The sequence below is a fragment of the Balaenoptera acutorostrata genome, chromosome 16 (assembly GCF_949987535.1).
Source record: "Balaenoptera acutorostrata chromosome 16, mBalAcu1.1, whole genome shotgun sequence".
Taxonomy (NCBI): domain Eukaryota; kingdom Metazoa; phylum Chordata; class Mammalia; order Artiodactyla; family Balaenopteridae; genus Balaenoptera; species Balaenoptera acutorostrata.
Window position 1 is genome coordinate 16182808 of NC_080079.1, and position 14284 is coordinate 16197091.

At 43.4% G+C, this 14284-nt stretch overlaps 1 protein-coding gene across 13 annotated transcripts in view; it reads left to right on the plus strand.

The window, feature by feature from the left end:
- Positions 1–14284, plus strand: part of ABLIM1 (actin binding LIM protein 1) — a 324990-nt gene that overhangs the window by 226860 nt on the left and 83846 nt on the right. The window contains exon 1 of one of the 13 annotated variants that reach the window (XM_028164227.2): positions 13567–13700. The exons of the other annotated variants lie outside the window; for them this stretch is intronic. The gene's annotated coding sequence lies outside the window, so the exon portion shown is untranslated. Of the gene's footprint in view, positions 1–13566; positions 13701–14284 lie in introns of those variants that run through there. 13 annotated transcript variants of the gene reach the window in all.

The following is a 14284-nucleotide window of genomic DNA, read 5'->3' on the forward strand; positions in this document are numbered from 1 at the left end:
TCTGAGTGTCTCATATAGGTGGAATCATACAGTATGTGTGTTTTCCACTGATGGGCTTATTTCACTTAGTATAATGTCCTCGAGGTTCATCCATGTTGTAGCATGTGACAGTATTTCCTTCCTTTTTCAGGCTGAATAATATTCCATTGTGTGGATGTACCACAGTTTGCCTATCCATTCTGTGATCTTTGATTTTTTTGGTTATGTTTCTGATTGATTTTATCCATAGAGATTATAAATGTATTATTAGTTCCCTGTGTCTTTTGTAACAGTGGTGGCTTAAAACCGCAGAAACTTATTGTCTCACAGTTCTGGAGGCCAGAAGTCCCAAACTGAGGTGTCGACAGGGGCTGTGCTCCCTCCAAAGGCTAGGGGAGGGTCCTTCCTTGCCTCTCCAGCTCCTAGTGGCTGTGGCTGCATAACCCTCATCCCTGCCTCCATCTCCACAGAGCCTTCCCCTCTGTGTCCTCTCCTCTCTGTGTCAAACCTCCCTCTGCCTTTCTTTTAGAAGGTCACTTGTCATTGGATTTGAGGTCCACCCGGATCATTCCGGATGATTCCCTCCTCTCAAGATCCTTAGCTTAATTACATCTGTAAAGACCCTTTCTCCAAACATTCACAGGTTCCAGAGATTTGATGTGGATATATCTTTGGGGGGGGGCCACCAGTCCAGTAAACCTGGGAAATTACACAAGTATCATCCTGGTGAAGGCTGGAGCTCTGGTGTGGTGTTTTTTTTTTTTTTATCTCAACAGGTTTTATTTATTTATTTATTTATTTTTAAACATCTTTATTGAAGTATAATTGCTTTACAATGGTGTGTTAGTTTCTGCTTTATAACAAAGTGAATCAGTTATACATATACATATGTTCCCATATCTCTTCCCTCTTGCATCTCCCTCCCTCCCACCCTCCCCATCCCACCCCTCTAGGTGGTCACAAAGCACGCAGCTGATCTCCCTGTGCCATGCGGCTGCTTCCCACTAGCTATCTATTTTACATTTGGTAGTGTATATATGTCCATGCCACTCTCTTACCCTGTCACATCTCACCCCTCCCCCTCCCCATATCCTCAAGTCCATTCTCTGGTAGGTCTGTGTCTTTATTCCCGTCTTGCCACTAGGTTCTTCATGGCCTTTTTTTTTTTTTTTCCTTACATTCCATATATATGTGTTAGCATACTGTATTTGTTTTTCTCTTTCTGACTTACTTCACTCTGTATGACAGACTCTAACTCCATCCACCTCATTACAAATACCTCCATTTCATTTCTTTTTATGGCTGAGTAATATTCCATTGTATATATGTGCCACATCTTCTTTATCCATTCATCTGTCGATGGACATTTAGGTTGCTTCCATGTCCTGGCTATTGTAAATAGAGCTGCAATGAACATTTTGGTACATGACTCTTTTTGAACTATGGTTTTCTCAGGGTATATGCCCAGTAGTGGGATTGCTGGGTCGTATGGTAGTTCTATTTGTAGTTTTTTAAGGAACCTCCATACTGTTCTCCATAGTGGCTGTATCAATTTACATTCCCACCAACAGTGCAAGAGTGTTCCCTTTCCTCCACACCCTCTCCAGCATTTATTGTTTCTAGATTTTTTGATGATGGCCATTCTGACCAGTGTGAGATGATATCTCATTGTAGTTTTGATTTGCATTTCTCTAATGATTAATGATGTTGAGCATTCTTTCATGTGTCTGTTGGCAATCTGTATATCTTCTTTGGAGAAATGTCTATTTAGGTCTTCTGCCCATTTTTGGATTGGGTTGTTCGTTTTTTTGTTATTGAGCTGCATGAGCTGCTTGTAAATCTTGGAGATTAATCCTTTGTCAGTTGCTTCATTTGCAAATATTTTCTCCCATTCTGATGGTTGTCTTTTGGTCTTGTTTATGGTTTCCTTTGCTGTGCAAAAGCTTTTAAGTTTCATTAGGTCCCATTTGTTTATTTGTGTTCTTATTTCCACTTCTCTAGGGGCTGGGTCAAAAAGAATCTTGCTGTGATGTATGTCATAGAGTGTTCTGCCTATGTTTTCCTCTAAGAGTTTGATAGTGTCTGGCCTTACACTTAGGTCTTTAATCCATTTTGAGTTTATTTTTGTGCATGGTGTCAGGGAGTGTTCTAATTTCATACTTTTACATGTACCTGTCCAATTTTCCCAGCACCACTTATTGAAGAGGCTGTCTTTTCTCCACTGTATATGGTTGCCTCCTTTATCAAAGATAAGGTGACCATATGTGCGTGGGTTTATCTCTGGGCTTTCTATCCTGTTCCATTGATCTATATTTCTGTGTTTGTGCCAGTACCAAACTGTCTTGATTACTGTAGCTTTGTAATATAGTCTGAAGTCAGGGAGCCTGATTCCCCCAGCTCCATTTTTCATTCTCAAGATTGCTTTGGCTATTCGGGGTCTTTTGTGTTTCCATACAAATTGTGAAATTTTTTGTTCTAGTTCTGTGAAAAATGCCAGTGGTAGTTTGATAGGGATTGCATTGAATCTGTAGATTGCTTTGGGTAGTAGAGTCATTTTCACAATGTTGATTCTTCCAATCCAAGAACATGGTATACCTCTCCATCTATTTGTATCATCTTTAATTTCTTTCATCAGTGTCTTATAATTTTCTGCATACAGGTCTTTTGTCTCCTTAGGTAGGTTTACTCCTAGATATTTTATTCTTTTTGTTGCAATGGTAAATGGGAGTGTTTTCTTAATTTCACTTTCAGATTTTTCGTCATTAGTGTATAGGAATGCAAGAGATTTCTGTGCATTAATTTTGTATCCTGCTACTTTACCAAATTCATTGATTAGCTCTAGGAGTTTTCTGGTAGCATCTTTAGGATTCTCTATGTATAGTATCATGTCATCTGCAAACAGTGACAGCTTTACTTCTTCTTTTCCGATTTGGATCCCTTTTTTTTTAAAAAAAGTTTATTTATTTATTTATTTATTTTATTTATGGCTGTGTTGGGTCTTCATTTCTGTGTGAGGGCTTTCGCTAGTTGTGGCAAGTGGGGGCCACTCCTCATCGCGGTGCGCGGGCCTCTCACTGTCGCGGCCTCTCTTGTTGCGGAGCACAGGCTCCAGACGCGCAGGCTCAGTAATTGTGGCTCACGGGCCTAGCTGCTCTGCGGCATGTGGGATCTTCCCAGACCAGGGCTCGAACCCGTGTCCCCTGCATTGGCAGGCAGACTCTCAACCACTGCGCCACCAGGGAAGCCCCCGATTTGGATTCCTTTTATTTCTTTTTCTTCTCTGATTGCTGTGGCTAACACTTCCAAAACTATGTTGAATAATAGTGGTGAGAGTGGGCAACCTTGTCTTGTTCCTGATCTTAGTGGAAATGGTTTCAGTTTTTTCTGGTGTGGTTTTAATTGAACCCTCGCTAAGCATCGGAGGTGTCCTAAGGCCACTTCTCTGGGTGTGGTTTTACCTGAGATACCAGCAGACACTGGAGGGAGATTTGAGAAGGAGGAGGGTCCCTGGACGATGATCAAGAAGCTCCAGGCTCAGCTATGTCACTAATTCCTGAGTGATTTTGGACAGATCGTTTAGCCTCTTTGAGACTATCTTCATTTCACAGGTAAAAGGAGTGACATGTAACCTCTGAAACTCTACCCTGTTCTAAACTTCTCTCTCCGTTATTCCTTAATATCATAAGCCCTACCCATTACATTGGCTTGAGGGAGTGGGGAGGAGAGCCTTCATGTGTTTTAATGAAAAGGGCTCCAGGGGATAGGAAATCAGGGATTTACTCTTGGATCTGGAAATCACAGCTATGTGACCTTGGGCAGCTCACTCAATTTCTTTGAGCCTCAGTTTCTTCTTTAAATACAAGCATTAAAAATATATATGTAGGGCTTCCCTGGTGGCGCAGTGGTTGAGAATCTGCCTGCCAATGCAGGGGACATGGGTTCGAGCCCTGGTCTGGGAAGGTCCCACATGCCACGGAGCAACTGGGCCCGTGAGCCACAACTACTGAGCCTGCGCATCTGGAGCCTGTGCTCCGCAACAAGAGAGGCCTGCACACCGCGATGAAGAGTGGGCCCCACTTGCCGCAACTAGAGAAAGCCCTCGCACAGAAACGAAGACCCAACACAGCCAAAAATAAATAAAAAATAAAAAATAAAAAAAAAAAGGCAACTGAATCCTCCAGCTAAGGTGTATGCCCCAGTCCCTTTAAAAAAAAAAAAAAAATATATATATATATATATATATATATATATATATATATATATATATATATATATATATATATGTAAATCCAAGACTTGGACCACTTGACTCCTAAAGTTACTTTGGTTCTAAGGATCTGAGTTCTGTAATTCTCATGTCTTAGATCTAAGTGGTCAGAGCCAGCAGTTCTTTTTTTCTGGAGAGATTTTCTGGAAACTGGCCTGTAACACTCAGCATGTGGCATACACTCAGACTGTAGTTTTATTTGTCATTAGCTTGCTTTCAGTTTTGTAAAAACTTATAGCAAGATAAGTGGCACATATTTTGCTATAAGTGGCACATATTTTAGAGCTTATGCTAATTAACCTAGAAATTCAGGAGCATTCTGAAGATGTTTACAACCTGCCTCCTAACTAAGAAGTCCAGAAGCAGATTCGTGTGAGACACTGGAGTGTGCCGATACCATCTCCACCTCTAAACTCTTCTCTGAAGCAACCTTCCTCCTCCTGGTCCTTACTTCCCTTCCCTCCCCCCACCCAGCTCCCTTCTGCTTTAGCAGCTTAGTGGTAACAGGACATGACGTGAGACTTCAGACTTAGGGCACAGATGTCAATAGACGTTGGGGACATCCCTTTGGTATGAATTTCCTTCCATCTTTGGTGGATGGTCCTAGGAGATCTCTGACTCCAAGAAACTTCCTTTCCTGGGTTCAGGTTGTTACCTGCCAACTTTCCCAAGAAAGAAAGCAGCAACAAAATAGTTGCAAAATGAATGCAGTACAGAAAAAAAAAAAAAAAAAGCCAATGTCAAACTAGACACAGAATTCTGGAGGGTAAAGGAAAAGGGCCCGTCCCATGTCCGCCCCCTTCCCTGTCCTGGGCTGTTCCATCTGCAGACCGAGGCTGGACTTGACTTCTCTTAGTCTGTTCTCTTGCACAACCCCCTTCCCCCAGGGAGCTCAGTGTTTACCGAGCGCTCCTGGGTTCCTTCAAGACCAGTGCTCTTAGGGTTGTCTGGCTCTGCAGACATTGCCACCCTCAGCAGGCACCTGGCCGGCTGTGTGCCCAGCCTCCTGTGTGCTCTGGCCCCAGAGACAAAGGCCCGTGGTGTATCTGCATTCCTCCCAGCGGAGGGCTGGGCTCCTAGTCTTTCCCTGGCCTTCTTCCTCAGGTCGCCACACCCAGGAAATCAATCCTCCTGTCTTTCCAGAATGGCTGGTAGCCCACGTCTTTCTGTGGTTTGGTGTTTACTGTGCCACTTGTGCTCTCCTGGGAAGAATGTATGACAGGGTCTGTCAGAATTTGAATGCCTCGTGATGTAAGAGAGAGACCCTCAAATGTGGCCCAGGGCCAATCCTCCAGCCCCCTTAGTGCCATTCCATTCATACCTATGGCAACACCGTCCTGTCTTTATCTGTTAACTTGGAAGCCTTGGATGAAAAGACAGGACTTAGACTGGCTTTAGACCCCTCCTGCTCTACCCCTGCAGTGTAGGAAATGGAATCACAACATGAGTCAGCAAATCCTTTCCCTTGATTCTCCAAAAGATTAAAACCGATGGCTTTGTTTTGTTTTACCTTGTTTTGTTTTTACTTTTTTTTACTTTTTGATTAAAACTCCTTTTTCATAAAGCCCAAGGACAAATGTTTATGATGTTCCTGCGAAACTAATTCACGTTATAAATTGGAGGCCCTTGTCCCCTTCCTTCCTTTTGCTGTAGGTATTTTAAGCATGTTCTGCTGTAACAGCCACAAGCAATGAGTAGATCTTGTTCTGGGCTAAACTGTTACCTAGTGAGAGGAAACATAGGCTGTCCCAGGGCACTTGCATGGCAGATAATATTTTTGTCACCATCGAAGATGTAATTTGCAAAGACAGACTGAATGGTGAAGTCCCCCCTTTCTTGTTCTATGTATGTCATATAAATGCAAGCAAGACTAACAAGCTGTGTTCATGCAGAAAACTAATTTCATTCTTCTCATTCTCACTGCACTCCCAGGAATTCATTCATGCCTCCTTCCCCTTAATTTTGGACCCAAATATTTTTGAGGATCAGGGAAAGGAAAAGAATCAAGTAATATTTGTAGTCTTGGTTGAGATGGTCTCTGCCCCGGTGGACAGTGAACCACCACAATAGCCTGCTTTTGTATGATATATTTCACATTTACAAATGATCTCATAAATATTTAATCCTCACAACAGGCCTGTAAAGTGATGAAAGCAGTTCCTACTGACCTCCATCTACAGATGAAGCTGCTGAGCGCCAGAGACCTGGGGGCTGATTGGTAACAGAACCCAATTAGAAGCCAGGTCTCTCAGTTCTCAGAAGATAGGAACACACACCTACACACATGCTGCTTCACGATCCATCTGGCAGTAATCATTGCAGAAAACAAGTAATTAATTTGCCTCCCAAAATAACTTACAGAAGGACCAAAATTTACCATTCCTGGTGAAATGGGGAAAGTATCTCATTAGTGGCCCTGTTATATCTATTTTCAGGACAGTAAACATTTGCTGCTTGTTTGGTTTCCTTTTTACCCATGTAAAATGTCACCAAAGGTCAGGGACCCTGCTCATAGAGTCTGTTGTATTGTTTCCACACCGTCCTGCCTCATTCTCCCTTGTCTCCTTTACTCAGCTGGAGGCTCCACAGGGCACCTGGCATGGCCCGTGGAGAATACTGTTGATGGATGGTGCTGTCTCAAGTGAGGGAGCTTGCTTTCTTCACCGAGCTCTGGTCTAGGACTCCCCAGAGCTCAATGGAGAGTCAGGAAGAGCCTGGGAGGCGGTTCCAATATAGGGACACTGGTCACCTTTCCTCATTTAAAATATAGCTTAATGATAAACTGCAAAAATGGCCTCATCGTAAATATGAGTTAAGCAAGATGTACACTATCCATACAATGGAATATTATTCAGCAGTAAAAAGGAGTAAGTCCCTGATACCTGCTACAGCATGGATGAACCTTGAATATATTATGCTAAGTGAAAGAAGCTAGTCACAAAAGACCGCCTATTATATGATTCCTACAACAGGCAAATCTGTAGACAGAAAGTCTGTCAGTGGTTGCCAGTGTCTGGGGGGTGAGGGAAATGACTGTTAATGGGTATGGAGTTTCTTTTGGGGGTGATGAAATGTTCTTGAATTAGATAGTGGTGATGGTTGCACAAGTCTGTGAATATACTAAAAACTACTGAATGGTACACTTTTTTTAGAAGGGTGAATTTTATGGCATGTGGATTATATCTCAGTGTAGGTAGGTAGATAGGTAGTAGGTAGATAGATACACATACGTATACGCATACATCTATCCATCTATGCAGAGAGATATTCAATACAAGGTGATAGAGAGTTTGGGATCCTGTATTTCTCGGTTTCCTTATCTGTAAAATGAGGATACTGATTGCTACCTCATAGGGCTGCAGGATTTGAAAAATAAAGACATAAAAATCTTTGGCCTGATTAGTAGCTAGGTTAGTCCACTCCTCTCTCTCCCTCTCTTCTTCCTTCTTCTGGTCTATGATAGCTTAACTTATTAGGTATAAGAAAGTGGGTAAAGGACAAGAATGGGGATTCAAGTCAATAAATGTCTTAATGCCAGATCGTGTACCACCTTCTTTCCTTTGTGGGCATTTAAAGTTTTATTCCCACACATGGTCACAGGTTGCCATCACACAGAACCATGCCCCTGATCATAGTGTGTGACTTGATTAACATATAATCTCCCCAGTGAGGGAAAGCAAACTGAAGTTTAAATTCAACGTATGGTTTATGACGTGTTGGTTGCAACGTCTTATTTGCAAAGAATAACTTAGTGCTAATATTTGTCCGCTCCATCATTAATAGATCAGGAATTGGCCCAGTAGAGCATAAGAAGCACACAGACATGATAAATGATTGGAGGAAAATCTGATTCACCCAAAATTATCCACTTTGTCCTACATTAATGATAAGAGGAAATGTGTTGCCAGGGTAGCAGAAGACTGTTCACAGGCAGTAAAGATTCGATATTTATTTTTAAAAAGCACCCATTTCTGCCAGCACAAATGGAAGGGCTTTCTTCTCTGGAAATGACATTTTGAAAAGACTTTGTATTTTGAGTTAAAAAAGATGTTCTGTTTTTCAGTGTTATTCCACTTCAGAGAGCTTAGCTTCTTGCTGGTGCAACGTGGCATTGGGGTGACAGCCGAACCAAGTGGGGTAATGTGACTCTTCCAGAGAAATCAGCAAGAGGTACTGAGCATGTGCTTATGGCCCAGCACTGGGGGCCACAGAAGAAGGTGTGAGATTTAGGACTTGTTCTCAGATAGATGAGGCGTGCATTTCTAAAAGTAATAGGGTGTCTGAGTCCAAAATTACACCCCCTGTAGTGTCCCGGGGACGCCCAGGTCTCGTGAGTACCCAAAGCTATTGCAGCATCTTCAGTCTGAGGGTGATTCTCAGTGATGGTATTGAACTTTGGAAATAGCTAGGACCCAACAGCCGAGAGGCAGCCTGCGAAGACACGTGACCAACAAGTACAGTGAAGGGATGGGTCTCTGGTCTGGCCACTGTTCTGAGTACAGAAGTGATGACCCCTCAGCTGTCCTTTCTCCTCTCCAGGACCCAACACTTTGTGAGCCTCAGAAGGCTCATGTGTCTGCATTCTCATGGACCCAAAGCATCCATCCTTGCCCTTCCTCCTGTTCCCCACGTGCTCCCATCCCTGGCTCTGTTCATGTCTCCTTCACCACTATAACCCAAAAAGGGATGATTATACCCCTTCTTCTAAGGGATCAATTCCAAGGTGCCTCACCTGCCCTGCAGAGGTGACCTTCAGTGAATTTCAAGGTAATTGTCATGACCATTTCTTGGTGGAGCAGAAAAAGAGTTCAGTCTTTGACAGTGTATCTCAGTACACAAAAGATAACTGGGGGCCCACAGTTGTGTGAGGGCCAAGTAAGAGGCACACACAATAAATGCCCTGGGGTTTAAAAGAGATTCTTGTCAATTCTTAGAAGTCAGCTTTGGATCTTGAGGAATGGGTAGGTACAGGCAGGTGAGAGTGAGAAATTTGTCTCCATTTGCTCTTGTGACTGATGTCTTAGGTCACTTTTTTCCTACCTTGTCTGTTTCTTTGGTTTTCATTTTACTGTTTGGTTTAATTGCATGCGTATAATGTGCTGTTTTCCACTTCAAATCATTTTTGTAAGTAGGTTGTAAACTTTAAAAATTAAGAAAAATATATTTTCCATTGCTGACTAGCATAATTTTAATTTAATTATGAGGTAAATTGGCTTTTGTGGGTTCACTTGGATCCATTTCTCCATCTGAAAGTTCATCCCTATTAGAAAACGCCTGCCACCCTCTTGGATCTGCCCATCTGGTGGATGGTGAGAGAGGCCAAGGGCTCTCTACACCCAGATCCAGCCTTTCTCCTGAAATCTGGGTTGTATCTCCAGTGGGCATTAGGGCAACCCTTTGGTCTCAAGGAATCTTCTCTAGCTTCTGGGTTCCTGACAGCTGAGACGAAAGGTGGTGTCTCGAGCTACCTCGGCTGTATTTTGTCCTTATGTTTTTGTCCACTTAGCCCCTTGTAGCAAGTGTTCAACTTGGGGGTAGACATTGAAACGTGGCACAATCCGCAGGTCACCAGGACAACTTCTATTCTGGGCACAACTTTCTCTAGGTGAGGATGTGAAAATTTTTTTTTTTTTTTTTTTTTGGTGTCTTTACTGTTCTGCTCTTTTTTATTTATTTTAGTTATTTATTTTTGGCTGCATTGGGTCTTCATTGATGCACGTGGGCTTTCTCTAGTTGCGGCGAGCGGGGGCTACTCTTTGTCGTGGTGCGCGGGCTTCTCATCGCGGTGGCTTCTCTTGTTGTGGAGCACGGGCTGTAGGCGTGCGGGCTTCAGTAGTTGTGGCGCACGGGCTCTAGAGCACAGGCTCAGTAGTTGTGGCGCACGGGCTTAGTTGCTTCGCGGCATGTGGGATCTTCCCGGACCAGGGCTCGAACCCATGTCCCCTGCATTGGCAGGCGGATTCTTAACCACTGCGCCACCAGGGAAGTCCAGGATGTGAAATTTTCCACGAGGCCCAGGAGGTGATGACTGCTCCAGGGGAGATGGGTGCATTTGGTCCCCTTGGCCTCAGGCAGCGATGCTGCCCTGCTACCTATCCTACTACGAACAGGCTTCCTCCTCTTTTGTTTTCCACCTGAACGTGCTTGCTTCCTGCACCTCACGGCTTCCCACCTTGTGAGGGATGTAATGCCAATTCCAGCAGATGGACCTGCCTAGAGTTTGCCAGGAGGAGTGACGGTCAGGGCTGGTACTCGTCCAGCCCAGAGAAGATGAACTGGTTCAGTAATCCCTTTCCCTAAAGGACACTTTGGAGTGGCCTTGCAAATGAAAACTGTTTATAAACCATCTATTTTCATGGCCCTGCAGCAAAACTCAAAGCTGCAGGCAGGCATCTTGGAAACATAGACAGAATCAGGAATTTTGGAGCTTAAAGTGGCCTTAGGTAAGGTGGGAGAGGGAAGAGTGGTTAGTAGAAAGAACTGACACAGCCAGACACACCAGGATTTGATTATAGTGCCTACACTTAGAGCTGAGCAATGGGTAGCAAGTTGCTTAAACTCTCTGAGCCTCAGCAGCCTCATTGTAAAATATGGATAATCTTTACCTTTTAAAGGCTTAAATCGGATTATAAATGAGTCATCTGGGACAGTTCCTGACATACAATGCTTCAAGAATGTTTTTTCCATTTTCTTCCTTTATAAATGAAGAAAAAGATTTTGTAAAAGCCCAGTACATTGAATGAGCTCATAACTTCCTACCTGAATGAAGGAGTCAGGCTCACCCCCACCGGTTTACTCTCTGATGTAGTTAAACATGTGATTATTTCAGATGTACAAGTTAATAGTCATGTTGATGCTTTCTTTTGAAATTTTCTTAAATCACTTAACTTCAGACATCCACATGCCCATAAATTCAATCTATCATTGTTCCAGCAAGTATTTTCTTTTACAGTACTCTTTACAAGGCATCTAGCAGCTGCTAAATAAAGATTTGTTGATGAATGATTGTTTTTCCCATTATGAATTTTTGTCATGGCCTTCACATACTCTTTGGGCATAAATTCCTCACCACCCTACTGATTACTTGTTCCTTTCCCTCACATGGGAAATAAATGCCCACATGTCTTTTTCTTGTCTGTTAATGTCTGTTATCACATCCACCTGAGTGTGGTCTGTTAAGTATAAACTCCTGGAGGATTTGTGCTTTCTGTTAAATTGTTCTGTATAATGCACAGCACATTTGCCTAGATGGGGCCTTTCTCAGTATCTAGGATGATGATGAAGAGGCCTCTTAGCTTCTACGGACTGTGAAAGCTCCAGTATCAGCTCCTTGATATAGACTGAGTCCCTTTGGAACAGATGTTAACCACCTGCCCCTTTGATTAGTAATATCTTTATTTACATACCTTGCAGTTCATCCTGGTTAACTTTGATTTAATAATCCTTAGTAAATTTACAGAGTTGTACAACCATCATCACAATCCAATTTTAGAACATTTTCATCACCTCAAACAGATCCCTAAGCCCATCCTTTGATTCTTTATTCTTCACTTTCTTTCCCATAATCACATCCACATGAATATAGAGAAGGCAGGTCGACAGGAAAGGCATCTCGTTATTGCTCGCTAAGGGCTGCCCAACTAGGCAGGTCTCTTGAAACTCTTGACTCTGTCTGGTGGTGATTTGGGGCTCTTTTCATTTGGAAATCTGCTTGGTAAATTTAAAGATGAACCATCGTCTTTCTCTCCATCCTAGAAGATATAGAGGTGGTTACAGAAATAAAATCTGAAAGAGGAGCTGATAAGTCCAGATATGGGAGAGTAGAAGAGGATGATGAAGTCTGGGGGCCAGTGATCCCAGTTCTTATGCTTCAGTACTTCTAGCCCTGTGCCTGGGAGCATGGTTGAATTTCCCTTTTTCCTTTGTAAGGAGGGACACTTTCACTCCTCTGACAAACAGTGGACTGCCTACTAATGTCCCAAACAAGAGGCGAAGTTCTAGGATCACCTGGATATCTCATTTAAAGTATAGATTACCAGACCTCACCCAGAGGTTCTAGGGGTCCAGGCTGGGGCCAGGAATCTGCATGTTAACATGCCGCCCTGCTCTGGGGGATTCTGGTAGGGCCAGGGGGCTACAGATCGCACTTAGAGAAACTGGCCCTAAAAGGGTGTGGTGAAAGCACATTCATGGGGGCTTTTGACTCCTGGGAAGGATAATGCACTAGAAATTTAGCTAACCCCCTGTAATTATTGTCACGTGTAACCCAGTAGCTTCCTCTTCATTTTAGAAGCACTGTTTTATTGCTAAAATCCTTACGTTTCTTCAGCAATGTTTGGGATTGCTTCCAAACCAACCTAGAGAGATTACACACACACACACACAAAAGGTCTTTTTATTAGCTGATCTTTACGAGCAAATAATCTCCATGAAAAATTTCCCTAAATCGCTTTAGTCTTGTTAAAAATGACAGGAATCGTAACAGAATCTTGCCCTAGTCCTAAGGGAGGGCTACATAAAAGGGGCTGTGCTAGCACCATGGTAGAAGGTTCCTGGCTCCGTCTGCTTGTTCATAAGTATGCAGAGCCTGTGGCTTTGCCTTCTGTGGCGGGTTCATCTGGGATTTCTGCAGGGCAGTTTAGTGGACGTGAGGTAAGGTGTGTAAAGTGCCTGGAATGTAGGTAACTAGTAATTTTTTGGGTGCGGTAAAAGGACACAATACAAAATGTACCAACAGTACGAAACATGGAAGCTTCATAAGTGAAGTTTTGGGGGGATCACATTTATCTCAATACAAACATTCTGAAATATGAAAATTCTGAATAACGAGTGGAAACCAAAATCAAGTTGCACTGTGTTTTCTTACACCTACAGAAAGGATGCCGTAAAGTGTGCTTCCAGTGCGGTGACTTAGGAGAGGAGGCTATTTGATCTCCATGCTCAGTCGCGTACCTTTCCGTCATCTCAAATCGAAGAAAGAAAGTAAAAAGCATAAGACACTGGTTTCAATGCAAGCCTCTGCCCCAGGGACAATCACTGTCAGATTAATGGTGCAGACAAGCGTGGGTGAATGTGAAGAAATGGTACTTTCCTCACCTGCAGTTAAAAAAAAAAAAGAAAACATACCCCCCTCCTTTTTCAGAAACATGGACTGGCCCGTTAGTGGTTGCCGGTGTGTTTAACTAGTAAATGCAGTGGGGAGAGGGAGGGTGGGAACGCCTGCCCCAGTCGGTTCTCTTTTCCGGTGTGTGTCTCTGGAGAGACGCGCATTTCGTTAGCTCTGCTTCCGAGAGGAGCCCCGCTCGCGTCCCCCAGGCGGGCAGGGAGCCCCGGGTCTGTCGGGCTGAGGTCTGGCGTTGACAAGCCTCTTTGCAGTGTTGTGAGTTTGAAGCCCAGAGTTCCCTGCTCAGCAAAACCAGGAACCGAAGCAGAAGAAAAGGAGCCCTGGATTAAGGTAAAGCGACGTTGCTGGAGGTGTCCTTGGCTTTGCAGAGCAGACGTGAAATTCCCCGCTTCTTTGGCGACATGGGAGACCCCCAGGGTCCTCCAGATGTGGTATGCTGGATGCTGGCGACAGAAGCCACTGGCTTTGGCCTGAAGGACATTTTACTTAAACTTTTTGCTTTTCTTATGATGCAAAATGAACTACGGAGGTTTTTTTTCATGCGTCTAGTAGTAAAGAGCAGAAAAAGGCAGGTTATTTGACTGAGTAATAGTTTATTGACCTTTTAAAGAGTGTTTTTTCAGACCGCTACCCCCAAGATTGAAAGGAGAGTGTGGTTTCCAGATTGTTTTGTTTTGTTTTGTCTGTGCTTGTAGAGCTCTGCGGAATTTATGTTTGAGATGAAAGAACTTAAGAATCCTATTTGGGGGGTCTGGTGGTAAAAGGGGCGAGGGGAATTGACTCAATTGATCTGTTACTACAGATGTGAGGGTTTTTTCCTTTAAGAAGTTTCCCATGAATGAATATGGGGAAGCAAAACATTTGTGTACTATTCATATTTTCTTACAGCTACAGGTTGAAAGAGCCTGACTGTG